Below are 26,686 nucleotides of genomic sequence, written 5' to 3'. Positions count from 1 at the left end.
ATGGCTGTTTTCACACTACAAAGGTAGAGTTGAGAGGCTGGAGCAGAGACTAGAAGGCCCACAAAACCTGAAATATCTTCTATTTAGCCTTTTACATAGAAAAAGTTTGCTGACCTATGTTCAATGGCATTGATTTTCAAACCTTTTGTATTTCCTTTCCTTCCCCAATGGTAAGCCACTCCTGCCATAGTTGATGCAGTTCTAGTCATCCCCATCCAGAACAATGTATGTCTCTAGCCACAGTGGTTATTTCTGGAACAGGAATAGGACCAAGGTTGGTTCAATACCATTCATTTTTTTTTTTATAATTTTTTTTTCATTTTTTTTTTATTTATGATAGTCACACACAGAGAGAGAGAGAGGCAGAGACACAGGCAGAGGGAGAAGCAGGCTCCATGCACCGGGAGCCCGACGTGGGATTCGATCCCGGGTCTCCAGGATCGCGCCCTGGGCCAAAGGCAGGCGCCAAACCGCTGCGCCACCCAGGGATCCCGGTTCAATACCATTCAAAAGCTAACTGCTCAACTATGTTTTTGAGCATATTTCCTTTTACATTTTCCGTTAATGAACTTTCTCTTTCCCAATGGTTCTGTTTCTTCTTTCCAAAAGTATTTTGAGCCTCCTTCATTTCCTAAAAATACAATTTTGAAGAATATACCCAAGAACAATTATTTTCAACATGGTCTTAAGAGTCACAGAGGTGCTTTGGACATCTCCACAAGAGGAGCATCATTCAGGACTCAGTAGGTCATAGGTGACAGAAACCCACCCAACATAGATTAAGCAAAAAACTTAAAATATATAATTTAAAAGATTATAGAGCTTATTGTCTAGGGATTTATGTAGTTTTCAGCTGGGCAAGATCCATAGGGATTTAAATGGTGCCATTCTGCTCTCTCTCTCTCTCTCTCTCTCTTCTGCTTATTCCCTTATACATGTTTCTCTTTCAAAAAGTCCTTCTTTGTGTGGTGGCCCTTGACAGATCTAGACAAATATACTGGATATTGTAGATGTTTTTATAGTTAAAATTAATTTGTGTTGGAGAATATACTCATTTGTTGGACAAAGTCATCAAAATGATGTGACCAATTAACCCAAGAGCTGAATCCAGGCACTTAGAGGCTCCTCACTCCCTCCCCTTGCAATGTGAATTCTGCTTCCCTCTTCCACACCAGAGGCTGCTTCAAGGTCATAGCCTTGAGATGGTGATGTGGTATGGAGAATACCTTCATGGTACAGAGGACTGAGCCCAGTTTGAGCCTCTTTATCAACTCTTAACATTTGGAGAGCAGGTATAGGTATCCTGTCTTCTTGCTGCCACTGAAGACAAGCCTCCTCTGTTAGTTCCCACTACTATTACTGAAACTGCCATCTACCACCTGGGAATGGCCAGCCTCTTTCTTTGGTCTGTCCCTGTGTTCTGTGTACAGGGGTGCCAGTTTCAGATTACATCTAGGATGCTCCCAGGAGGGTTACAAACCAACACCAATATCCCTAAAATATCTGAAGTTACCATGGATTGTCAACCTAGGCTTAGACCTTAATATATTTAATCTGCATGTAAAAGCCAGGCCCAAAATGTTTTAGAAGTGAAATTAACTGAGTTACAATTTGGTGGTATAGACACACACGTGTCCCCTTTTAACCTTGAGCCAATCTACTGCCTCTACAATTATTACCTAAATTAGTGAAAAAAGCTGAAATATCATCATATCAGTGTCCTACTATGTACCATAGTAATGCCACACCAAACACTATACTCATAACTAAAGAGTTTAATGGATAGAAAGCTGGAACAGAAACCCTATATCATGTACAAGGATTTTAGTAACCAATAACACACCAAGCGGTGCCTGGCTGGCTCAGTCATAAAAGCATGCAACTATTGATCTTTGGGTCTAGAGTTCAAGCCCCACATTGGCTGTAGAGATTAAGGGAAAAAAATAAACTTATAAAAAAAAAGAATACTGTGCCAAAACAGCCATTTGACTTTTGTCTTTGTGGACATGCATATTGTCAGATATTCTTTGGCCTAATCACACTGTCAGCTTTGCCCTCTCAAATGCCTATGAATTTTGACTAAGCCTTCAGCCATATGCCAAAAGCAGGTTCACAGCCAGTATGCACTGATAAGTCATGAATTAAGGCCAGTGCCTACTCTAATTGGCAAGTTGTATGTTAAATATTTTTAATAGTCCTCTTGCCTAAATGACCAATATACTAAAGTAGACAAGGCATAAAGATTAATATTCAAAAAATGTATGAGTCACATAATCAGACAAAATAACAGATTCAAAGAGAAAGAATATATCTTTCATCAAAAAGAGGATCTTACAGAAAAAAAAGAGGATCTTAGCATAAACACAGAGAACAAACAGGTGGTTGCCAGAGGGCAAGGGGTTGGGGGAACATGGGGTGGGAGTACAGGCTTCCAGTTATGGAATATATAAGTCACAAGGATGAAGGGCACAGCATAGGGAATATAGTCAATGATATTGTAATGGCCTTGTATGGTGACAGATGGGAGCTACACTTGTGGTGATTGTAACGTAGCTTACAGAGCTGTTGAATCTCTATGTTGTACACCTGAAGCTAATGTAACATTGTGTCAAGCTATACTGCTATAAAGAAAAACAAAACCAAAATGATGTTAAGAGATTGTTTTATGATGTTTAAATGATAGTAGTAGTAGTGACAGTAGAAAAAATTTACATTTATTAAGCTATCTTTTACAGTGCTAGATACTTTATATGACTGATTTCATTTAAGCCTCATTGACAATGCTCTAAGGTAGACACTATTTTCCCTATTGTAGAGACGAGGAAACTGAGGCTGAGATAAATTACAGTCTGTAACTTGCCAAAAGATTTCACAATTAGAACCAAGATTTAAAACAATCTGACTACAAAAACCCATGTACTTAATAAATAGTCTATTTCATCACCTTCTATTACATTCTACTTTGCTATGAAATATTCTATTCTTTTAAATTAGTCAAATTAATTCCAAATGAGAGTTACTATAAATTGCAAATAATAAAACCTAGAGGTTGTTACATGTCATGATTTATGGTTGTATAGCATCTGATTTAAGTTCAACGAGTTGGGTTTATTTCATTAATATGATTTAGTGTTATATCCCAAATGACTCAAAGAGATTTGCTGTAATAAATCCAAGTATAAGGGAGAATGTCACACAAAGCAATTAGAAATGCAATACAAACTTTGTTTGGTGAAAATTTAAATTGGGGACAAGAGAAAAAGTTATTATGATTAAGGTCATGTCAAAAAACAATTATAAGGAGAATATTTGTGCCAAGAGTCAGTAATTCGGCAAAATGCTTGCTATGAGATGAGACATGTAACCAGTTTAAAAGCTTAGCTCCACAATTTGCAAGTTACCAAAAAAAACTTCAATTTTTTGTCAAGAAATACCAGATTGAGTAAAATATATTTTAAGAATTTTCATAATAATAAGAGCTATCATTTACTGAAAAATTTTTATGGTCTAAGCACTGTACTAAATGATTCATGATGCTATATTTTCTTTAACCGTCATGTTAATCTCATGAAGTTTGACTTACTGTCCCTAGTTTAGAAGTGAAGGAATGGAGTCAAACAATAATATAAGCATGTGAAGCATCCACTTTTTAACAATCTGACTTTTCAAAAGATTATAAAAATTGAATGGAAATATGAAGTCATTTCCATCCAAATTTCATCAAGCAGACAATTCTAGCAAGTTCCTCATCCCCATGCCTTTAATTTACAAGGCCCATTCCTGTGCTAGAGATACCTACCACTACATAAAAAAAGGCTGCCAACACTCTGTTGCTCACCTCTCACTGCTACTACTCATCCTGATCCACCTTGTACTCTACTTTCCTACTCTGTCTGGATCATCCCAACCTGATCATGTTGTAAATCATTGATTTTCATTTACCTTGCAGACCAGATATTTCAATAGCTTTAGCCCTTTGCATCTATACTTGACCATGTTTTGAATTCTCTTTTGGGTTCATGCTGTGTTGGATTGATGTCGAGAACATTGTATTTCACATGAGACATTTTAGAGTGGCACCTCAATTTGAAAGTATTTCCTTATTTCTGGCTAAATTTTGCCTTACAACAGCATTTGCCTTTTGATTTTTACCAGTTATAAAATTGCTTTTAACAATAGAATGTGACTTTTCTTCCTACCTCTTACCTTTACTGTATTCAACATCCAAAGAGAAGTGATATAAGAGAAATATCAGCACTAAAAACTAGACCAACTTGTCCTGGTTTTCTTAGACTGTCCTGGTTTTGAAACTATAAGTTCCTCTTTTAATGAACTTCCTCAGTCCTGTGAAAACTGAGATGGTTGTCCATCCTCTGGTACATTTTAAACCCTAATATTTCTGTGCCATACAATAGCTTTCAACATCCACCATTTCATGAGCAAAATCCAAATAAATCTCACATACACGCATTCACACACATAATTCCTTAAATGTAAAAAGAGTGCTAAGGTCTTTACCAAGAGTTGTAAATGCCACACCCTAGGCATTACATGCTTCCCCTAGTACAAAAGTGTGGAATAGGCTGGAAAAAAATTAAGAGGACTTCACTGGAGATCTATTTAATTTATTATTATTAGGTAGGAAGGAACCTCATCTGGAAATTTGATTTGGGAATGACAGGATTTAAACTTGTGACACTGATTTAATCTATAGCCCTTGCTTGTTATTTGTTTGTTTTATCCCTAAAACTAATACTATACCTAGGCTGGGGTTCTTATATCTAAATCATCTATTCTAGTATTCCAAATTTTATGGTTTAACTGGTTACACAGTGACATTGCCCAACCTACCGCTCAATATCCTAAGATATGAAGGATATTTCAAAACTATGTTAACCTTGTAGAATAGAGACAGTTGCATGATTAACCCAGGGATACATTTTCCTTGGACCACAGGATACATTAAAACACACACACACACACACACACACACACACACACACCCTGATTCAGCTGCCCATCTGTTCAACCCAAGAGTGTTCAGAATAATTCAAGCGGAGGAGATGCTTCACAAATACACATAGCACAACTAAAAAGCTACTCAATAAAAGAAAGCCAGATTCCTATTTTTTCTTTAAAAAAATCAGAAGATCTGGCCACACACCGGGCCTACATTGCTGTATAGCAGTGACTTAAAAAGTTTATATTGCATTAGAATCCCCTGAAGGGCTTGTGAGACCACAGATTACTGTCCTTCCACCACCAGATTTAGATTCAGTCCAGTGGCTCTGGGGGAAGAGCTTGAAAATTTGCATTTTGAACAAGTTTTTAGGTGATGCTTCCAGTCTCAGTACAACACTTTTCTCAAAGTTCTGACTCTACTCTAAGAGAACAATTGGCTGGCTGCCCCACCTCCAGCCTTACTTTGCATGCAGTCTGTAGTCTCCACTTCACCATAGTCTCCTTCTGGCTTGCTTCACTCACTTGAATTACCAGCTAGACCTGTAGAACCTTTGAGATTTTGATTACCTGATTTCCCAGATCTTCACACCCTATAGTGTAGATATTTATCTTATAAGCCCACACTCCAATATTTAAAAAGGATGCTGGTGACCACAGTATCCAGGGAAATGAGAAAAGGGAGTAGGTAGTTTGGACCTAAAGTCAAATTTCTCAGAGTCTTCTTTTTTTATTGCATCCCTTCATTAGCTGGAAGCTTGGATGGAATAAGATGCTATAGGCCAGTGGCTATGCGAGCCTGGCTAGACAATGAGAATCACCAGGAGAGCTGTTGATACAGCCAAACAAAGGAAATTGGAATCTTAGTGGTAAAATCCTGGGCAGGCTTCTTGGATGATTTTGATATGCATAATATGAAAACCCCTACTCTAAACCTCTGAACTTCCAACCAGTGACTATTCTCATTGATGAAATGAGTTCTATCTCAATGTTTCTGCTCATGTTTCCAAATATAAGTTAACAAACCTCTTCCCAGAGAAAGAATTCTCTAAACAGAGATGCTCCATTAACATGTAGAGCACAGAATAAAGGTACTCAATAAACTTTTGTTAAATGAATGCTGGAGAATAATCACCAACATTCTCAAGTTATGTAGTCTCTGGATTGTAAAACAGATACAGTCACTTAAACAAGATAGGTATGCTGGCTCTAAAGCTGTACTTAGGAGCTTTGCCTATTACGCTGAGAGTCAAGACATGTCATCAATTTGCTTATGTTACATTTAAGCTTTTGCCACTTGGAAAGGGTCCAGGATAGCCTCAGCCTTTGTCTACATGCTGCCAAGCATCTGGATAAACAATAATAGCCTCAGTTAATCATTTGTGTAATAATAAGCCCTTCCATTTTGATAGTACTTCCAGGTTTTAAAAACACCACCTCAATTACAGTCTCATTTGAGTATCACAGCAATTGGGGATCACTGCAAATAGCTTAGTGGGTGAGACTCAGGCTTCAGAGTCAAACACATTTGGACTGAAATCCCCCTTCCTATGTTTACTAGTTGCCTGACTTTTGGCAAGCTACTTAGCCTCTCTGAGCCTTAATGGCTTTGACTTAACAGAAGAATAAGAACAGTAACTGTCTCATCAGACTATTGTGATGATTAAGTGATTATGCAGGTCAAGTACTGACTGAGCATAAAGCCTGAAAACTGCAAAAGCTCATAATTATTTGCTGTCATTATTATAATTATTATTACTAATATTAATTTTGATATTGTATGAGGGTTGTCCAGAGAAACGGAACCAAGATGTTATATAGAGAAAAATACATAAAAGGAGATCTATTCTAGGAATTGGCTCACGTGGTTATGAAGGCCAAGAAGTCTCACAGTCTACAGCTGGAGAATGAGGAGGCTGGAGAATGAGAAAGCTGATGGTCTAATGCATTCCAGTCCAGGGGCCTAAGAACCAGAAGCTCTGATGTCTCAAGGCAGGAGGAATGGAAGACTCAGCTCAAAAAAAAAAAGAGAGTGGGAATTCACCCCCCCCTTTTTTTTTTTTTTTTTTGCCTTTTTGTTCTATTTCAGTCATCAACAGTTTGAATGATGTCCATCCACATTGGTGAGAGTGGATCTCTTTACTCAGCCTACCGATTCAAATGCTAATATCTTTCAGAAACACCCTCAAAGACACACTCAAATAATGTTTTAACAGCTATCTGGGCATCCCTTAGCTCATTTAAGTTGTCATATAAAATTAACTATCACAGATATTATCCATCTTCTAATCAAACGTTTACATGCTTAACTCTATTTTCCATTTTACTGTGTAAGCCAGCCACATTAAGTTGGCCGGAGGGGAGAGGGGAGATTTATTATGTTGCTCATCTAAAAAGCTAAAGAAGGGCATATGTACACAGCTTATGTTCCTAACATTGACAGCTCTAGGCTAAGGTCAAGAATCAGTCAAGAGATTGGTGGCAGCAATGGGATACAAGATGATTTTAGGCACCACAACAGACAGAAACATTGAAAAGTATATAGGCAGGGGGATCCCTGGGTGGCTCAGTGGTTTGGCGCCTGCCTTTGGCCCAGGGAGTGATCCTGGAGTCCCGGGATCGAGTCCCACGTCAGGCTCCCGGCATGGAGCCTGCTTCGCCCTCCTCCTGTGTCTCTATCTCTCTCTCTCTCCTTCTCACTGTGTCTATCATAAATCAATAAATAGATAGATATTAAAAAAAAGAAAAGTATGTAGGCAGCCCTCTCCCTCTCTGGTACCCAACCTTTGTTTCTCCTACTGTGACAAATAGATGCTGAATACCTACTTTGCTAGGCAATCAAATTATCATTCCTATTTCACATAACTTATGTAAGATCATCCTGGTAGAAATGGGTAGTGGTAGTAATCAAACCCATATATATATAGGCCTCTAAAACTCAGGTTCTTTCTACCATATCATGTGGCCTATCCTTATACCTCAGCATGTCATCCACCATACTTCAAGTAGAGTCAGGTATTTTGGCTCCCAGTGGGCTTACACTTCCTACCTGTTCTCTATGTGTAGGAGGATCACTATGGCACACTCACTCATAAGCTCATGAGATAATAAATAAACAGTAAGTTGACATGAACTTCAGAAATGTTGTGACATTCACATACCCACAGTTGGTGTGGTTGTATGGTCAGCTTTAACATGTTTCCAATCTTGGAGCACCTGGGTAGCTCAGTCACTTAAGGGTCTGACTCTTGATTTGGGCTCTGGTCATGATCTCAGGCTCATGGGATCGAGCCCTGCATGGGGCTCCATGCAGACTCTACTTGTCCTTCTCCCTCTGATCCTCCCTTTGATAGCTCTCTCTTTTTCTAATAGATAAATAAAATATTTAAAAAATATGTTTCCAACTTTTTGCTGAAAGGGCTAGGGAGGAATATTACAGTTGGGTTGGGGAGATGTTCTGTGAATGAGAGAGTAAGCTATCTCTCTCCATACATCTTTCAGAGGAGCTGGAAGGGAACCTTAAAGACCTAATACAGCCTCCTATTTTTACAGGTGGTAAGACTGTTATAGTAATTACAGATAATGTCTCATTCATTTATTCATTCTTCCTGCTTCCCCTCTGAATCCATAGGAAAACCAGAAATGCTATCTATGGATGAACTTCCTCTCTTAGGTGGCCTAATCTCAGACACTGAGTAGGCTTAGAAGTCAGGTTTCTAAGTAGTAGGCATCTATATCAGGTGGTTTCTCCTAAAGCAAGCATCTGCCAAAGTTGTACAGATGTGCTTAAATGAGTAAATTAGTAAGGCTGCCATTACAGAGCAAAATGTTCCCCCCCAGATCAGGAAATAAAATCCTAAATACTGTAAGAAGTGTTTATCAGAAAGGAGGCTTGGACTAAGATTTCAAATGGTGAATGGAGGAGGTTCTACCTCTGGGGTAAGCTGCCACTGGCACAGGCAGAGCATATGAGGTAAAGTGTTGACCCCACTGTATTCCTCGGTAAGTCTCAGTCTATTCCAGTGATGCTACAGTGCAGAATCTATAATGATCTAGATAGCTTGATTAGTACAAGTAAACATGTCTACAGACTTGTATGATACTTTCGTTCTCCTTAAACAAAACAAACATAGCACATTTGGGATAAACTAGAGTTAATAAGGCATTAAACTACAGAATGTACTAGAAAGAGTTCAAAATGGAAAGCACCTCATGCAATGGATGTATTTAATTTCAAATTCAGCTGGTAACTCGCAAAAAAAAGAAAGAAATCAACAATTCATCAACTTCCGACACAGCTTTTCTTCAAATAGTACTGCTGGGCAGAGTCATCATTTAAGCTGATCCTTTTAAATTTTTTTTTCCCCTAGAGGGATTTTTAAATGAATGGGACTCTGGTATGTGTTCTAAAGCTCCATCCAACATCATAAAATAGTTATCTTACTTTGTTAAATTTGCCTCAGAGTGTACCTACAATGTGCTATTTGTCTGGCCAAAGATTGCCCATACAGTTGTATGATTCCCTTTTCTCATCGCTAAATATTCCTCAAAGCTCCTGTCTATAGGAATTACACAAGGAAAATTTTCAACATACCTTGGTCTTCTCCCTTAGAGCTTTCAGGAAACCTCCTACTTGAATCCATCCTCCTTTCCTGTAATGTCATTCAAAACATGTACAAAGTTTCAGTCATCTGCTCAGGAAAATTCTTTGTCTTTTCAAAATATCAATTGCCACCCACTCTTTTTTAAAAAATCTTTCATTTATTTATTCATGAGGGACACAGAGAGAGAGGCAGAGACATAGGCAGAGGGAAAAGCAGGCTCCCTGTGGGGAGTCTGACGCGGGACTTGATCCCAGGACCCTGGAATCATAACCTGAGCCAAAGGCAGACGTGCAACCACTGAGTCACCCAGGTGCCCCAATTGCCACCCACTCTTGATGCAGTTTGAACAATCAACCAATTTTCATTTGCTAATTTACTTTATTTTCCCAATCTTTAGCTTCTTTTTCACTTCCATTTTCAAGCTTAATGGGATAAATAGCAAATTTAGTAGGCCATTTCAAATGATTTATTCATAAGTTTTCAAAATCTGAGCAAACTGTTTTTACACAACTCTTCCAAAAAGTTAAAAATAAAATGTCTACTTATGCCAAAATAAACATAGAAACAAAGCTGCTTTTTGAATGCAGAAAGGGCTACTTTTAGAAACATATAGGAACCTTTTCAAAATGCAAGTTGTAATTTTCTAGTCCAGTATAGGAAGAAGACATTCACAATAGCCAGGAGGCACATTAGATAGAAGCTGAATGATGGACTCCATCTCTCACTCCCCTGTCCTCTCCAAGTCAAAAGCAAGTCCTACCGATTTTGTGTCTTAAGTAATTCTCCGATTTGAATACTTCTGCACATCTGTTGCTACCTAGTCCAAGTTACCATTACCTCCTGTCTAGATTCCTACAAAAGCTTTGTGACTGGCTTTTGGCTTTCATTCTTTGATCTTGTGGTACATTGAGTAATGCCCCCTCTACCTAACACTGTACACCTGTGAAGGAGTCCACATCCTCATTTGTGTGCACCTATTACCTTACATGGTAACAGGGATTCTACAGATGGGATTAAGCATGTTGAAATGAGATTATCCTGAACTACACAGTTGTTCCAATGTAATCTCAAGGGTCCTTTTCAGAAAAAGGGAGGTAGAGTCAGAGATAGAAAAGGGAATGAATCGAGTAAATGTCAGAGGAGAGGATGTTATCTTGCTCATTTTGAAAATGGTGGAAGGAGCCATAAGGTAAGGAATGTACACAGCCTCTGGAAGTTGAAAAAGTTAAAATGAATTCTTTCCTAAAGCTTCCACAAGGAAGACTTCTGCCTTGATTTTTAGCATAGTAAATGGATTTTGGACTTCTGACTTCCAGGACTGTAAGATTGGTAAATCTATGTGTTTTTTTTTTTTTAACTTCCAAGTTTGTGTTGATTTGTTACATCAGCAAGAGGAATTTTTTAAAAAGATTTTATTTATTTATGAGAGATACATAGAGGCAGAGACACAGGCAGAGGGAGAAGCAGGCTCCCAGGTCCCCAGGATCACAACCTGAGCAGAAGGCAGACGCTATACCACTGAGCCTGTCAGCCACTGAGCCACCCAGGTGTCCCAAGAGGAATCTAAAATAGCCCCCTACAATAGATTCCTCACATAGCAGAAGGATCTTCTTAAAAAACAAAATCCTTCAATGGCTGCCCTAAGCATTTAAAAAGAATCTAAAATAGTAACATATCCTCGAAGGCTCTGTTTTATGTGTGCAGTCCCTCCTAAATCCCTATGTTGAAACCCTGGCCCCCAATATCTCAGAATATGAGCTTATTTGGATGTAGGGTCTTCATACAGTCAATCAAGTTAAAGTGAGGTCATTAGGGCGAGCACCAATCTAATATGATGGCTGTGCTCATAAAGAGGGGAAATTTAAACAAAGAGATACGCAGAACACAATGTGAAGACAGAGGGAAAGGATGGTAAGATAGAAATCAAGTAGAAAAGCCTGGAAAAGTTCCTTTCCTTGCAGCCCTCAGAAGGATCCAACTCTACCAACAATTTAACTTTAGACTTTTAGCCTCCAGAATTTTGGGACAGTAAATCTCTGTTGTTTAAGCCATACTAGTTTCTGGTACTTTCCTACAGTAGCCCTAGCAACTAATACAGCCTGCAGGACCTGACCTACCTTTCCAGGTTTATCTGGAGCTAGTCTCTCCTCTTCTCTTTGCCCTCCAGCCAGAGAGCCTATCTCTTCCACGCCTTTGCATACACTGCGGTGCATTTCTCCCACTACCTCTCTTAATCTGGTCCACACCTATTCATCCTTCAGATGTCAGCTTAAATATCTGTCTTAAGGGCACTTTCCCTGATCAACAATCTAAAGGTGCCACCAGTCTGCATTATGCATTCATATCACTTGGACCTTTACTGTGACACTACATATAAAACGTTTTAATTACAAATATATTTGAGAGGTTATTCTGCTAATGTCTGCACCTATATTATTACTTATTGTATACCAGGCACCTAGCACATTGTCTAGGATGTAACAGATACTGAGTAAATATTTGTGGAATGAATAGATAAATTCATGGTCTGAGACAAAGGATCTCTGATAAACCTGCTTCAAATTCACATACTCTTATCTAGGCCTCACATTTCAAGAACAGAACTCTGATTGGCCATCACCTTAGAGTCTTGGTGAAAGACTCCAAAAACAGGGTTGCCCCTGTCTGGACCTTTACTTTGTATATTGAGGACCCAGACACCCAGATAAAAGGACAACACCACAGACAGCTGAACAGAAAGAGCAAGGTTTAGGAGCACCTGTTGGGGACCTGGTAGGGGCTCTACCAGTCGGCAGAGCATACGGTTCTTGATGTCCAGGTCCTGAGCTCAAGCCCCACATTGGGTGTAGAGTTTACTTAAAAAAAAGGCCATGTTTCAACCACAGGTAAACTACTACTGTACTGTGTCCTGAGGATGGTAACATTTCTTTTTTTAAAATTTAATTTTATAAATAATATATATTTATATATTATATATTAAAATACAATAATATATAATATATATAAATTTGTATATAAATATATATGTAATCTCTATGCCCAACGTGGGACTCAAATTCTTAACCCTGAGATCAAGAGTTGCATGCTCTTCTGACTGAGCCAGCCAGGTGCTCCAGGATGGTAACATTTCCGATATGCACAAGCAAGGAAAAATCTCATGAAAGAAATAAAACAATCAAAAGCAACAATAAAAAAGGAAGTTTTTTTAAAAAAAAGTTTTTAAAAAAGTTTAAGGAAAGCAAGTTATAAGGAAATTTTATTTTATTGAAGTTGGAGGATTTCATCTGTGTCCAATGTTGTCCTTGTTAAGGAGATACTATAACAGAGTCATTGTGATAATTGCTTCCAACCTCAATTCTACTCAGTATGTGTAGACATTGCCACTGCAGTCAGAAATGGAGCCAAAAGTCACAGAACTAGATCGGATACTTCAGCCTTAATATATACAAATCTTTGCTTCATAAAACTGCCATTTCCTTTTTTAGCTGTTAATGACCTTCATTTTCATATAGTTTCCTAATACTTGGTAAAAAATCTCCCTTCAGAATATAAGGGAGCAAGGAACACAAGTATCAATTTGCCAAGACTCCTTTTTCAAATTGCTCTTGTGTGACAAGCTTATGAGTCACGATGTTTATGCTGTAAATTCATTATAGATCCTCATATCGTGGTCCATCATCATTTTAGTTCGGGCATGCTTTCAAGACTTTTCAATAGCATGAGCAATTTGTTGTTTTTCTTTCTGGTTGCTTTAATATCCTACTCTTTAGCATGGGATGTACATTATGGAAAATTTGAAAATACCATGAATTTATCTATTCATTCCACAAATATTTACTCAGTTGAACCCCAGTTAAAGTTGTCTACTGCAATACTAATTCTGAGCTAGCCATCAAGACTGAAGGCTTCAGTCTAATCTGAAATTCAGGATTTGAAGTTTCTACATCTCTCTGAGATGTGAAATGGTGTTAACATATCATCATTGATTCAAATGTTTTCACAGTTGAATTTGTCATTTCAGTCATCTTTCCAATCAAGCCATCTGGTCCTTTTGGCCATTAAGAAGACCAAATCAAATTAACCATTCAATCTCTTGGCAATCGACCCATAAAATGATCAATATAATCAATTTTGTCAGGCTAGCCTCAATCTGCAGAGGAAAGCTGCTAAAACACCACACCTTCCAGGGAATGCAGATTGCTTTGCTTTCCCTGTCAGCAAGTACAGAATGATATTTTAGGGCTTCTATGGTAAAGGCATCTTTAATAAATAATGACAGCTCAGTACTTATATTGGTTGAGTTTCAGGATTTTAAATATTAAAGTTCACAAAACACCTATGCAAATGTTAAATGAGTTTTTAAAAAATATATATAGTGATTGGTTTCCTTTGGTCATCCATAAAATTCAGTGTGCATTCCTTTATGTGACCAGAATGTTAAAAATGAAATAGCCAAGAAATGAATGAGATAGGAATCGCACTGAATTACATAAAGGCAGTTATTAAACTACTGAACCCCAAAGAAAAACAAAACGCTTTGTTAAAAATAATTGTTTGAGCATATTCATATTTCAGGGCATTGAGAAACAAATTTTGAAAAAGGATGGATATTGTTAAAGGTACAAATAAATCATAAAATGCTGACTGAATCATTCCTAAGAATTAAATTCAACTGTTTTTTTTTCAAGCTAGAAACCATAATTCTTTGTAACTTTTGCTAGAACTCAGTTTCAGTAAACAACATTTGTAATATTTGCAAATGAGTTAAGGAGGCTATAGTCATGATATTTCCATCCTATGATTTTATATATTAGGAGCTGTATAAGGTCTTAATGTTTGTTACTCCTTGTGGGGGAATTAGGTTTGCTACATTATTTCCATATAAATTTAGAGTACTCTATTTTACATCTTAAAATTGGGTCATTGCAGCCAGAAAATTCATACCAAATTGCAGTTCCTGGACACACAGGCAGAGTTGTCAAAATATTCTCATCAGCTGAGTAAATTTTTGCTCAGAGCAAAAACAGCAGACTGGAAAACAAATACCCTGTAAGCTATCAATTAGCCCACACATGAGAATAAACTCATATCCAAGAGTAATTATATTTGTGACATAAAACACATATGTGCAAGTGTGCACATGCAGGCATATGGAGCTACACACTTGATGGCATTCCTTTGAAATCAATTTTTAGAAAAAGTCTCCTTGGCAGAAATCTTTGCTCCTTGATTAGAAAATAGAAGGTATTATTATCACTTGAATTATAGGAACAAATTCCAGTGTGTCAAATGCCAACATAGCAAGAGAATCAAGAGTTACATGTTAACCTTTGACAATGGAACCCATAAAGAAGTATAAGGCTGAAGAAAACAGTAAGAACCCAACATCCTCATTCATCTCAAGGGGTTGAGATGCCAGGCTGAAATCAGAAATCAGAAAGGAAGAGCCTCATACTGGGTTCTCCAGGAGGAGGGCTGTTCCTGGAAAAGATTCTGGGAGACAGTTTCACCAGGCACGTGCAAAAGAAACTCTTGAATAAACATGATTATAGAGAAGAAGATCAATTAACAGTTACTGAGATAAAAAAGCAATGAGGTCCTAGATTAGAGTGGATTATAGTGATGGCTATGGCTAAATGGCTTAGTGATGAAGATTCTACATGACTGAGTGAAAAATTGGGCTAAAGTAATGTGTTTACCCCCTCCCCATGATTAAGGTAGCTACTTGTGTTCTTTATCTTTTACAGAAACCTGCTCTATTAATTATTTGTTTTCTCTTGTATCTTCAATCACTACCTCGTTTTTGGGTCTTTCCTCTCTGCCTAAAATCAGCCACAAATCTATATGGCTTCAAAATAATGAAAAAGAAGAAAACAAAACAAAAATCTTCCTTCAGCCCTGAATCCTCTCATCTGTCAAATTATCTCTCTCCTTCTCTCTGCAAGTAAACTCCTTGGCAAAGTAGTCTATTTGTTTTTCCTCCCTTTAGCTCATTTCAACGGTTTAATGACTATTTCATAAGCACCTACTAAGTACCAACTGATATACAAGTGGCTGAGAACACAAAGACAAATAAATACATGATCTTAACCTTAAAGGATTATGCAGCTAGTAGGGGGAAAATTTGTATAAAAAGTGTTCCACTATCAGAACTCAGGTGATACAAACTCAGAAATCAAACAGATTAAGACACATTTTTTTTTTTGCATTAGGACAGATATCCCTGGGCAGCCCTGGTGGTTCAGCAGTTTAGTGGCACCTTCAGCCCAGGGCATGATCCTGGAGACCTGGGATCGAGTCCCACATCGGGTTCCCTGCTTGGAACCTACTTCTCCCTCTGCCTGTGTCTTTGCCTCTCTCTCTCTCTCTCATGAATAAATAAATAAATAAATAAAATCTTAAAAAAAGGACAGATATCCTTTATTATTTGACTCTTACTACTCTCTTACTACTACTCACTAGACAAAACATCAGAACCAAATATATCCAGATCCTGTGATGTTCTTTCTGACCTGAACCACCACAATCCAAACTTGGAAACCAACAGACTTGGACAGTGAGAGATATCTGGTTTTATAAAAATACGTGAGATTTTAAATATCATAAATAGGTACAAAATAAGTGACATAACTTCTGCTGCAAAAACCGAGACTAATTTCATGTTTGGCAAACCTAGTACTGAAGATACTAAAACTGTGGGTCACTCTATAATTCTTTATCCTCTCCTTCACTGCCCTTCATGACAAAAATCTATTCTCTGCATTTCTCCCTGCATGTCTTACTTTCTTAGCATCCTTTAGTGTGTTCCCTTCAAGCCATAGAGGTATAGCCTATGTCCATGCTAGGCAAAGTGAGGTCCATGACCAACAACATCAACATTATCTCAGAGCTTATCAGAAATGCATAACCTCAGTCCCTACCCACACTGATAATCAAAATCTGCAACTTAAGAAAATACCTACATGACTCATAGATACCTTAAATCTCAATAAATGCAGGAAAAGCACACGGCAAAGTCCAACATCCATTCCTGATAAAATTCTTAGCAAAGTAAGATTATAGAGGAACTTCCCCAACCTGAGGAAACTATAGCTTTCATATTTAATGGTAAGAGTGACTTAAAGAGTGATTTAAAGGTAAGCCTTCAGTGACCAGGAATACAGCAAGCAGATTCACTCTTACCAATCCTATTCAAGATATTTCCTGGAGGTACTAGTCACTGCAAAAGACAAAAACAGGGATCCCTGGGTGGCACAGTGGTTTGGCGCCTGCCTTTGGCCCAGGGCGCGATCCTGGAGACCCGGGATCGAATCCCACGTCGGGCTCTCGGTGCATGGAGCCTGCTTCTCCCTCTGCCCGTGTCTCTGCCTCTCTTTCTCTCTCTCTGTGTGACTATCATAAATAAATTTTAAAAAAATTTAAAAAAAAATTAAAAAAAGACAAAAACAAAAAACAGGGGCACCTGAGTGGCTCAGTGGTAGAGCATCTGCCTTTGGCTCAGATTGTGATTCAGAGGTCCTGGGATTGAGTCACGTATTGGGCTCCCTGCAGGGAACCTGCTTCTCCCTCTGCCTCTCATGAGTAAATAAAGTCTTAAAAAAACAACAACAACAAAAACAACAAAAGCAACAACAACTTAAAACAAAACTAAAAGCACTCAATCAAACGTAAGAAATAAAACTATATCTGCAGATGATGTGATTATCTATATAGAAATCCTTAAGGAAAATACAAAAGAGCTAATAAAGCAAGTAAGTGAATTTAGCAAGGTCTTGGGATACAAGGATAACATGTAAAAATAAACTATACTTCTCTATATTAGCAATGAACTGGAAATTGAAATGTAATGTGCCATTTATAGTAGCATCAAAAAACAAAATACTAGTCTAAATTAATCCAGGAAAATATGTGTAAGATATGTATGTGGGAAAAAAATCCCTGCAAAACATTGTTGGAAAATGTCAAAGAAGACCTAAATAAATGGAGAGACATAGAACATTGATGGATTTGAAAACTCAATACTGTTTGAAGGTCAAATCTCTCCAAACTGATCTACAAGTTCAATGCAGTTACAATCAAAATCTATGAAGGAATCTTTTTGTACAAGTAGACAAGTTGGCTTCAAAAATATTCATACAGGATGGGGAAGGAACTAGTGTAATCCAAACAATTTTGAAAAAGAACAAATTTGAAATGAGCCTACTTGATTTTAAAGTTTACTATAGAGCTGCAGTAATCATAGAGTATGGTATTGGCAAAAGGATAGATATATGGATTGTTGGGACAGAGTCGAGTCCAGAAATAGACCCACACAAATATAACCATTTGATTATGACAAAGAATAAAGATAACAGTGTGTCCATAATTGGATATCCACATGCAAAAGATGAACTTGATCCATCCGTTACACACAAAAATTAACAAAAACTAGATCATAGACCTAAACGTTAAGCCTAAAACCATAAAAGACCTAGATGGAAATATGGAACAAAATCTTTGTAACCCTGGTTTAGGCATAGATTTCTTACATAACATGACAAAATGTGATCCATAAACAAATTAGAATTCCAAAACCACTATTAAGATAACAAAAAGAGGGGTGCCTGGATAGCACAGACAGTTAAATGTCTGGCTCTTGGTTTGATCTCAGGGTCATGGGATCAAGCCCTGCTTCGGGCTCTGCACTCAGCATAGACTCTACTTAAGTTTCTCTCTCTTTCTCTCTCTCTCTCTCCCTTTGCCCCTGCTGTCCATTCTCTCCTCAAAAAAATAAATAAATCTTTGTAGAAAGAGAGAGAGAGAGAGAAAGAGAGAGAGAAACCCTAGGACTCAGAAAAAAACATGTGAATAACTTATCTCCATAAATCAGTTTTATCTAGCACATATAAAATATATGTTACCATATGATCCAGTAATTCCAGTTCTAGGTATATATCCAAAAGAACTGAAAACATGTGTATTCAATAAACTTTACATAGAAGTTGATAGCAGCATTATTCATAAAAACCAAGAGATGGAAACAACCCAAATGCCCATCAACTGATGAATGAATCAGCAAATGTGGTACATCCATACAATGGAATAGTATTTGGCCATAAAAGGAATGAGGGACATGCTACAAAATCAACATTCCTTGAATAAATATATGCTGAGTGAACGAAGCCAGATACAAAAGGCGATATATTATATGATTCAATTTATACAAACTATCCAGAGTATATGAATCCATTAGTAGTTGCCAGAGCCTGGGGTAGAGGAAATGAAGAGTGACTGTTAATGACTATGGGGTTTCTCTTTGGGGTGACAAAATTAGATAGTGGTGATGGTTGCATAATTTTATGAATGTACTAAACCCAGCCATTTGTTAACTTGAAGATGGTGAATTTTATGGGATGTGAATTATATCTCAATTAAAAATATATAAATAGAAAAATTCCTCAATAATAACAAATTAGTTAAAAATATTTTAATAGAAATGTCATGAAAGCTATACAAGTGGCAAATAAAGATATGAAAAGATCTTCATATTTAACCATAGGAAATTCAAATTAAAACCACATTTAGATAACACTATGCACTATTTAGAATACTATAATAACAAAAAGAGAACCAATATTAGCAAATAGCAGCAGGGAGGCAAAGCAGCCAGAACTTTCATACGTTTATGTTAGGTATAACTACTTTGGAAAACACTTTGGTAGTGTCTTTTTTTTTTTTGTATGTTTTTTTATTGGAGTTCGATTTGCCAACATATAATACAGTGCTCATCCCGTCAAGTGCCCCCCTCAGTGACTGTCACCCAGCCACCCCATCCCCCTGCCCATCTCCCCTTCCACTACCTCTTGTTCGTTTCCCAGAGTTAGGAGTCTCTCATGTCAATCAGTATATGCTTTCACTCATATGGGGAATATAAAAAATAGTCAAAGAGATTATAGGGGAAAGGAGAGAAAATGAGTGAGAAAAATCAGAGAGGGTGACAAAATTTGGTAGTGTCTTATAAACCTAAACATAAAGCTCACCATACACCCCAGCAATCCCATTCCTAGATATTTACTAAAGTGAAATAAAAAATTGTGTTGTCATGAAAAACTTGTATACCCTGAAGTGGAAACAACGCAAATTTCTTGAACTAGTAGGTGGATATATGAACTGTGATACATCCATAAAATGGAGTGTTACATGGCAATAAAAAGCAATGAACTACTGATACAGTCAACAACATGGATGAATCGCAAATGCATTATAGCATGTAAAAGAAGCCAGTGTACAAGTGCTTTACAAAGTATGGTTTCTTTTTTATGATATTCTGGAAAAGGCAAAACCATAGACAGCTAACAAATGAGTGGTTGTTGGCTAGGGGTCTGGGGAAGGTTTGGTTCTGAAGGATCAGGGGGATTTATGCAGTAATTGAATTGTATGCTAAAGAGGGTGACTCTTTCTGTATGAAATGTATACCTTAAAAACAGGAGAAAACATGCAGCTTAAATATCACCTTCTATGTGAAACCTTTTCTCATTTTCTGTGCTAAAATTCTGTTTGTCCTTTTCTTTTTCTAAGATTTATTTATTTGAGAGAGTGAGCACATGCAAGTGGGTGAGGGGACAGAGGGAGGGGGAGAGAATCTCAAGCAGACTCCCAGCTAAGCACAGAACCCCACATGGACTCTATGCTGTGACCCCGAGATCATGAGCTGGAGATCAAGAATCCAGTGCTTAACTGACTGAGCCACCCAGGCGCCCCTATTTGTCCTTTCCTTACAATTTCATTATAACACGTATCAACCTTTCTATTATTATAACTTATACAAGCATCTTATTTCACATTTGACTGTGACTGCTTTGGTGATGAGTTGTATCCTTCCAATATTTAGCACAGCTAGGCTTTGCATATGGTAGCTGCCCCAGAAGTATTTTTAAGTGACCAAGGGGGTGGGGACTTCAAATGTTTGTGAGCCTAGATGAATGAGGTAACGGTGGCACCACTGACAAGAAGAGAAAAGGAAGGCCAAGAGTAATGTCGACAGCGCACAAAATGGCATGATGGGCATGACCCCTTGAACATTCCATTCCACGCTACATGCCATAAACCCTTATGCGGGGGGAAAATCAGAGCCCAGAGTAAGCCTAGTATCACCATTGTCCAGACACGAATCCAGAGAATCAGAAAGGCAAGTAGGATAAGCAACTGAAATCCCAACAGAGAAGCCAGTGACCAGAGAACATTCCAAATTCCAAAGGCCACAGAACAAAATGTGTTTTTGCCAAGGAAGACAGGAACTAAAATAAGGCAGCATCCATGAATAGCTTGCCACAGAGAGAATAATGTGAAGTCTAAAGCACAAAACTTAATGACAACAGCAACTACATTTGCATAGCACTTTCTACTTTTCAAACTGCTTTCCCAGTCATTATCTTGTTTGGTCCTTGTAGGCTTTTAATTAGCAAAGTTATTTACATGTTATACATATTTATCATCTTTTTCCACCACCAAATAAAGCAGTAACATTTCCATAGACATTTATGATTCATTTCTTATTAGCTCAATACTCTCAAATTTTCCATAGTTTCCCTTCATATACATAGTTCAGTCCTCTTTTTAATCTAAACTACTTTGTTCTTTATGCCAATATTCTTCCAGCATCTCTTATTTATCTATAGTATGTCTGATATTGCAGTATGTTTTTTCATATTTATGTTTATTAGAACATAATTTCAATATAACATTATACTAGTTTCAATTGTACATGATTCAATATTTCTGTACATCTCAGAATAATCACAAGTCCAGTTAGCATCCATCACTACAGTTATAATTTTTTTCTTGTAATGAGAACTTTTAAGATCTACTCTCTTAGCAACTTTCCAAAATACAATATAGTACTTACTATAGTCACTATGCTGTACATCACATTCCCAGGACTTATTTTTCTATGCCTGCAAGTTTATATCTTTTTTAAAAAATTATAATGTATTTGAGAGAGAGAGAGCATGCAAGTAGGGGGAGGAGCAGAGGGAGAGGAATAAGCAGATTCTGCACTGAGTGAGGAGCCTGATGCAGGGCTTGATTTCACTACCCTGAGATCATGACCTGAGCTGAAATCAAGAATCAATAGCTTAAACAACTGAGCTACCCAGATACCCAAGAAGTGTATACCTTTTGATTACCTATACCCACTTCACCACCACCTCACAATACACTGAGTTTTTATTTCCCAAATTATGATTCTATAACTTTCCTCTTTTCTGCTTTTATTTAATAGAACCTGATGGAATTTTGTTGTATTCGCTAATATCATGAATAATCCAACTAACTCAGATTTTTAAGGGGATATCTCCAAAGAAGAAGAGCTAAGATATTTCTTTCTCCTCTTCATAATCTTCCCTTTATCAGGTATGGTGTCTCCTCTGAAACTCTGCATTAATTTTTAAGAAGTAGTTTATTATCTTCTGCAAAGCATTATGGTTTTGTCCTGGTACTTCTACTTCCTGCAACATCTTACAGATACTTCAGTTGTTCTATTTATTGAGTTCATCAGTTCTAGTTTCACAAGCTAAGGTTGATTTATTTTCTTATAGCCCTTTTGTTTCTCACTTGTCCTAAATCCTATCTTTAGTGTCTTCTGCAACACCACTTTTAGTTTTTGAAAATGTTTTCCCTTTTGAGCAGAGGGAAAGCTTCTCATGACTCATTTATGCTTTTGTCTTTCAAAGCTGTGCAGATACTACATGTAAGAAGTACTGATTCAGGCTACAACATGAGTAAACCTCAAAAACCTTTTTTTTAAGATTTATGTATTTATTCATGAGAGAGGCAGAGACACAGGCAGAGGGAGAAGCAGGCTCCCCACGGGGAGCCTGATGTGGGACTCGATCCCAGGACCCTGGGATCACAACCTGAGCCAAAGGCAGATGCTCAACCACTGAGCCACCCAGGCATCCCAAACCTCAAAAACCTTATGCTAAACAAAAGGAGCCATTCACAGAAGATCACTTGTTATAGGATCCCGTTTATATGAAATGTCCAAAATGACAAATCCGTAGAGACAAGAAGTAGATTAGTAGTTGCCTAGTGCTGGGAGATGGGAGAATTAGGAATTATTGGTAATGGATGTAGTATTTCTTTTGGGGGAGATGAAAATTGAAAACTGGATTATGAGAAGAGCTGCACAACCCTCTAAGTTAACTTAAAAAAATCACTGAACTGTAAATTTAAAATGGACAAACCTTTGGTATGTAAGCTACACTTCAATAAAGTTGTTTACAGAGATAAACAACTGTGATATAAAGACCAAGCTCCAAGCTTCAGAATCATAACATACCAGAGGCTCCTTCCTCCTGTGACACAAAGTTGACTTCCTCCAGACTCTGCCCTATCAGTGTAAAGGAGTATAAAAGGTCCCAATAAGTATAAACTTGGGCCAGATTATCAGTGGGAACCACAGATTATTAAAATATATGAAAAGTGACAACTCAAAAGTTTAAAAAGTCTTATCACAGGTTCTAATAATGATTCCAAATCCCCCATGATTGCCCTGGTACTGACCACAGTTTTGCCTATACTGTCCATATACAGCCAATACTATTTTTCTTTGCTATGCCTCCACTTGCTGTTACTATAAGCTCCAAATATTGAGGCAATATAATATCATGGGAAACAGTAGAGTCATTAATAATAAGAGTACTGAAATAAGACCGATCTGGCTTTACATTATAGTTCTACAACTTAGTTGTCTAAAGTGTTGGCTTGATTTCCCTGTCTCAGAGCCCTCATTTATAAAATGGAATGAATGACAATACCCCCAGCCTTAGAGTGTTATTTTGGGGATTTAAAGGAATATTACATGTCATCTACTTACACAGGGACTGGCAACAAAAAAAGTACTTAATACAGAGAACTTTTAGTATTACTATTAAAATAGAGATGAAGGGCAGAAGAAAAGAACTGGAGTCTTTGGAATTCAAACTTTTGGATTCTTTGCAATTGAAATTTTCTCTCACATATACATTACAAAATGATTGACGAGGCAGAAATCTGCTGGAATTCCAGTATCTGAAGGAACATCAACTGAAATTAGAAACAGCTTGTATCATATACTGAAACTAAACACAAACCAAGTATATATATAGTGTATACACACACACACACACTATATGACTATATACACACCTACTTCGGCCTCTTTATTCCCCATGTGGAATGGCTTCACTGTCCTATGAGGTACCATGCTTTCAACCAAATGCAAAGTCCAAAACAAAGATCAACAAACATAACAAGCTGAACAAGGTTGGTAGTGGCATGTGTCATAGTAAAATACTAACTCTACTACTACTAATAAAAACAGGTTGGTGGTTAGTCATGAGGCTCACAGGTTTCCATTTCCTGTGAAGAGTAGCTAAATTTTAGTCTAGGGCCTTAGATGTAAGCCAGCCAAAACTTTCAATCTGATTGCTGGGATTTAGAACCCCTTCACCAAAGACCTGGGCAAAGAAGCCGGAAAACAAATGCCTTGGATAACCACAGCTCCAGACTTTTCATCCCTTGATTCAAGGATCTATTCTAGGATCTAATTTTGAGTTCGATCTTCCTATACAGCTCTCTTGGCAATTGTAGAATAAACAGAAAAAGCAGGGGGCGGGGAGGGCGAGGCAATTTGCCAGTTGTCATTCTCCAAGACAGAAGGAGTGCCAACAGGCACATTCAAGGAAAGGGATGGTGAAACCTACTCCGAGTCAGCTTCTGGCATGCCTTTAGCTCAACCAGTGCTACACATACCTCCGTGGTACAGCACTGGTCCTGGGATGTCTAGTATTGCTCAGCTGCAAGCAGTTTTGCTAGTGCTGTAGCAAATGCTGGCTGAGGATTGTACTTTTTGCAAATATTTATGTTGCATAGGCAACATAGAAGTTTCCATAGCAACCCAGCTGGTCTTGAGAAATAAGGAAACATGAGTATAGCCTTATGGAAGGCACCGGGCTCTCAGCATAGAAGCAAAAAGTCATATGTATGGTATGGTTCAGTCTGGGATTATAACCCAGGTGTCTTGACCCACTTTCTAAAGTTTTCTAGTATCCCACCCACTGTTTAATGAATTGGTAACCTAGTATGTGAGTTCTTTCAAAGATCTGTATTCTGAAAGGGTAAGGAATGTTGCTGTTGCTACTTCTTTTCTTTTCTTTTTTCTTTTCTTTTCTTTTTTCTTTTCTTTCTTTCTTTCTTTCTTTCTTTCTTTCTTTTCTTTCTTTCTTTTCTTTCTTTCTTTTTCTTCCTTCCTTCCTTCCTTCCTTCCTTCCTTCCTTCCTTCCTTTTCTTTCTTTCTTTATTTTCTTTCCTTTTTTTAAAGATTTTAAGTCATCTTTCCACCAAACATGGGGCTCAAACACATGACCCTGAGAATGAGTCACGTGCTTCACCAACTAAGGCAGCCAGGTGCCCCCTAACTACTACTTTCTAAGAAGGAAGGAAGCATGGACATGTCAGTCAGTTGCTATTTCTCGTGGTAAAGGCAGTCCAGTGGTGAGTAGAGCTAGGGTCCTCACGGGAGATGATAAGAAAGAGCCCATAGGGGAGTACATGCCCTATAGATGGGCAAAAGTTTTAGTCATTTACACTTTGGGATTGTCTTCTCAAGTCACACACCTTGTCTATATAAACAGCACCACTATCTACCTATAGACTCGGACACCAAACCCAAGAATAGCCATCCCACTGAATGATCAGTAGCCAATGATATTTCTCTCTCAGAAATGTGAACTAAGCACAGTGTGGAGTTTAAGCTGGTTTAAGATTTGTTTTCTGGTTTGCAAAAGAAAGAGATTTACCTAAGACAATGAGAGTAAAAATATAAAAACTTTGAAGGCAACTAGGCAATTTAGAGTCAGTCACCTTAGATTTACCAGTTGGGTGTGGTTAGCAGCTATGGTAATCAGAAGAAGAAAAAGTTTTAATTTCAGCAGGAAAAAAAAAAGAAACCGATGTCCAAAGCCTAGAAGAGGCTGGTATAGCTGGAAAGCCAGAATTATGTGTTTACAAATAAGTGGGCAAGCAGGAGGATCACCAGGGATTATATAGGAAAAGATCCTTGTGCTTCTTACCTCTTGCAAAGAACACATAAATGTTCTTAACTGATGGCAGATCCATAGTCTTTCTAATCACAAATAGGAGTATGGGGGTAGAATTTCTGAACTACCGTTGGAGTTTGGTTCACCTAAGAATAGACCACATGGCAGCCCTAGGGAACTACACTGGAAAATAAACGGGACTCCCATATGACAGAAGAGTAAGGTTGAGAGACTAATTATTAGAAAAGTAATAATAGCTAACAGTGATATAGCATCTACTATGTGTTTTTACATGTTCTTAAAGCTTTACACATATGAACACGTGAAATATTCACAAGGCACTATTGGTATAACTATCCCCCATTTTACAGGTACAGAGAAGTTAAGGAGCTTGTCTAAGTTTGCAGACTTGTAGACTAGTTCTTAGGGTGCCTGGGTAGCTCAGTCAGTTAAGTATCTGACTCTTGAATTCAGCTCAGGTCATGATCTCAAGATCGTGAGATCAAGCCCCGCCTCAGGCTCCATGGAGCCTGCTTAAGATTTTCTCTTTCCCTTGCCCCTTCCTCCTTATTATATAAGATAATTAATTTATATAAATAAATATGTATATAGGTTTCTGTTGGTTTAAGCCTCATGTTTGTGGTAGCTTGTCACAACAGCCATAAAAAATTCATACAATGCCCGAATTAAGCTTTGCTATCCTAAGGGAGTACTACTTTTTGCCTTGTGATAGTTACCTTAACTGCAGGGCTAAGCTTTCATTTCCATCAGGATTGCTTTAATATGCTCGCAGTGCAGATTCCTGAACTCTCAACTCCACATGATAGGATCGAAGTAGCCTTGTGGGTTGAGATTCAGAAATTTGCATTCTGACAAATACCTACAAGTGATAATGCAGGGAGTAGAAGGACTCCATGTTAAGAAGACTTATATGGTCAATGTACGTGGACTTTAAAGGAACCTTGGCCCTACCTGTGTACTAGCTATATGTACAGTGCCCACCCCTCTCATATATTCCTGCTTCCTCTCTGCTTGAACTCTCCTGGTCTTTATCACTACCATCCT

General features: G+C 37.8%; 1 long non-coding RNA gene across 4 annotated transcripts in view; it reads right to left on the bottom strand.

Annotated features, from left to right (window-relative positions):
• Positions 1 to 26,686, bottom strand: part of LOC144307833 (uncharacterized) — a 130,568-nt gene that overhangs the window by 55,900 nt on the left and 47,982 nt on the right. For all 4 annotated transcript variants that reach the window (XR_013374535.1, XR_013374536.1, XR_013374533.1 and 1 more), the window contains exon 3: positions 9,554 to 9,611. This is a non-coding gene — a long non-coding RNA (uncharacterized LOC144307833). The remainder of the gene's footprint in view (positions 1 to 9,553; positions 9,612 to 26,686) is intronic.

This window comes from Canis aureus, chromosome X (assembly GCF_053574225.1).
Source record: "Canis aureus isolate CA01 chromosome X, VMU_Caureus_v.1.0, whole genome shotgun sequence".
Classification (NCBI taxonomy): domain Eukaryota; kingdom Metazoa; phylum Chordata; class Mammalia; order Carnivora; family Canidae; genus Canis; species Canis aureus.
Note: the sequence above shows the minus strand (reverse complement) of the source record. Positions and strands in the feature narration are given on the sequence as shown.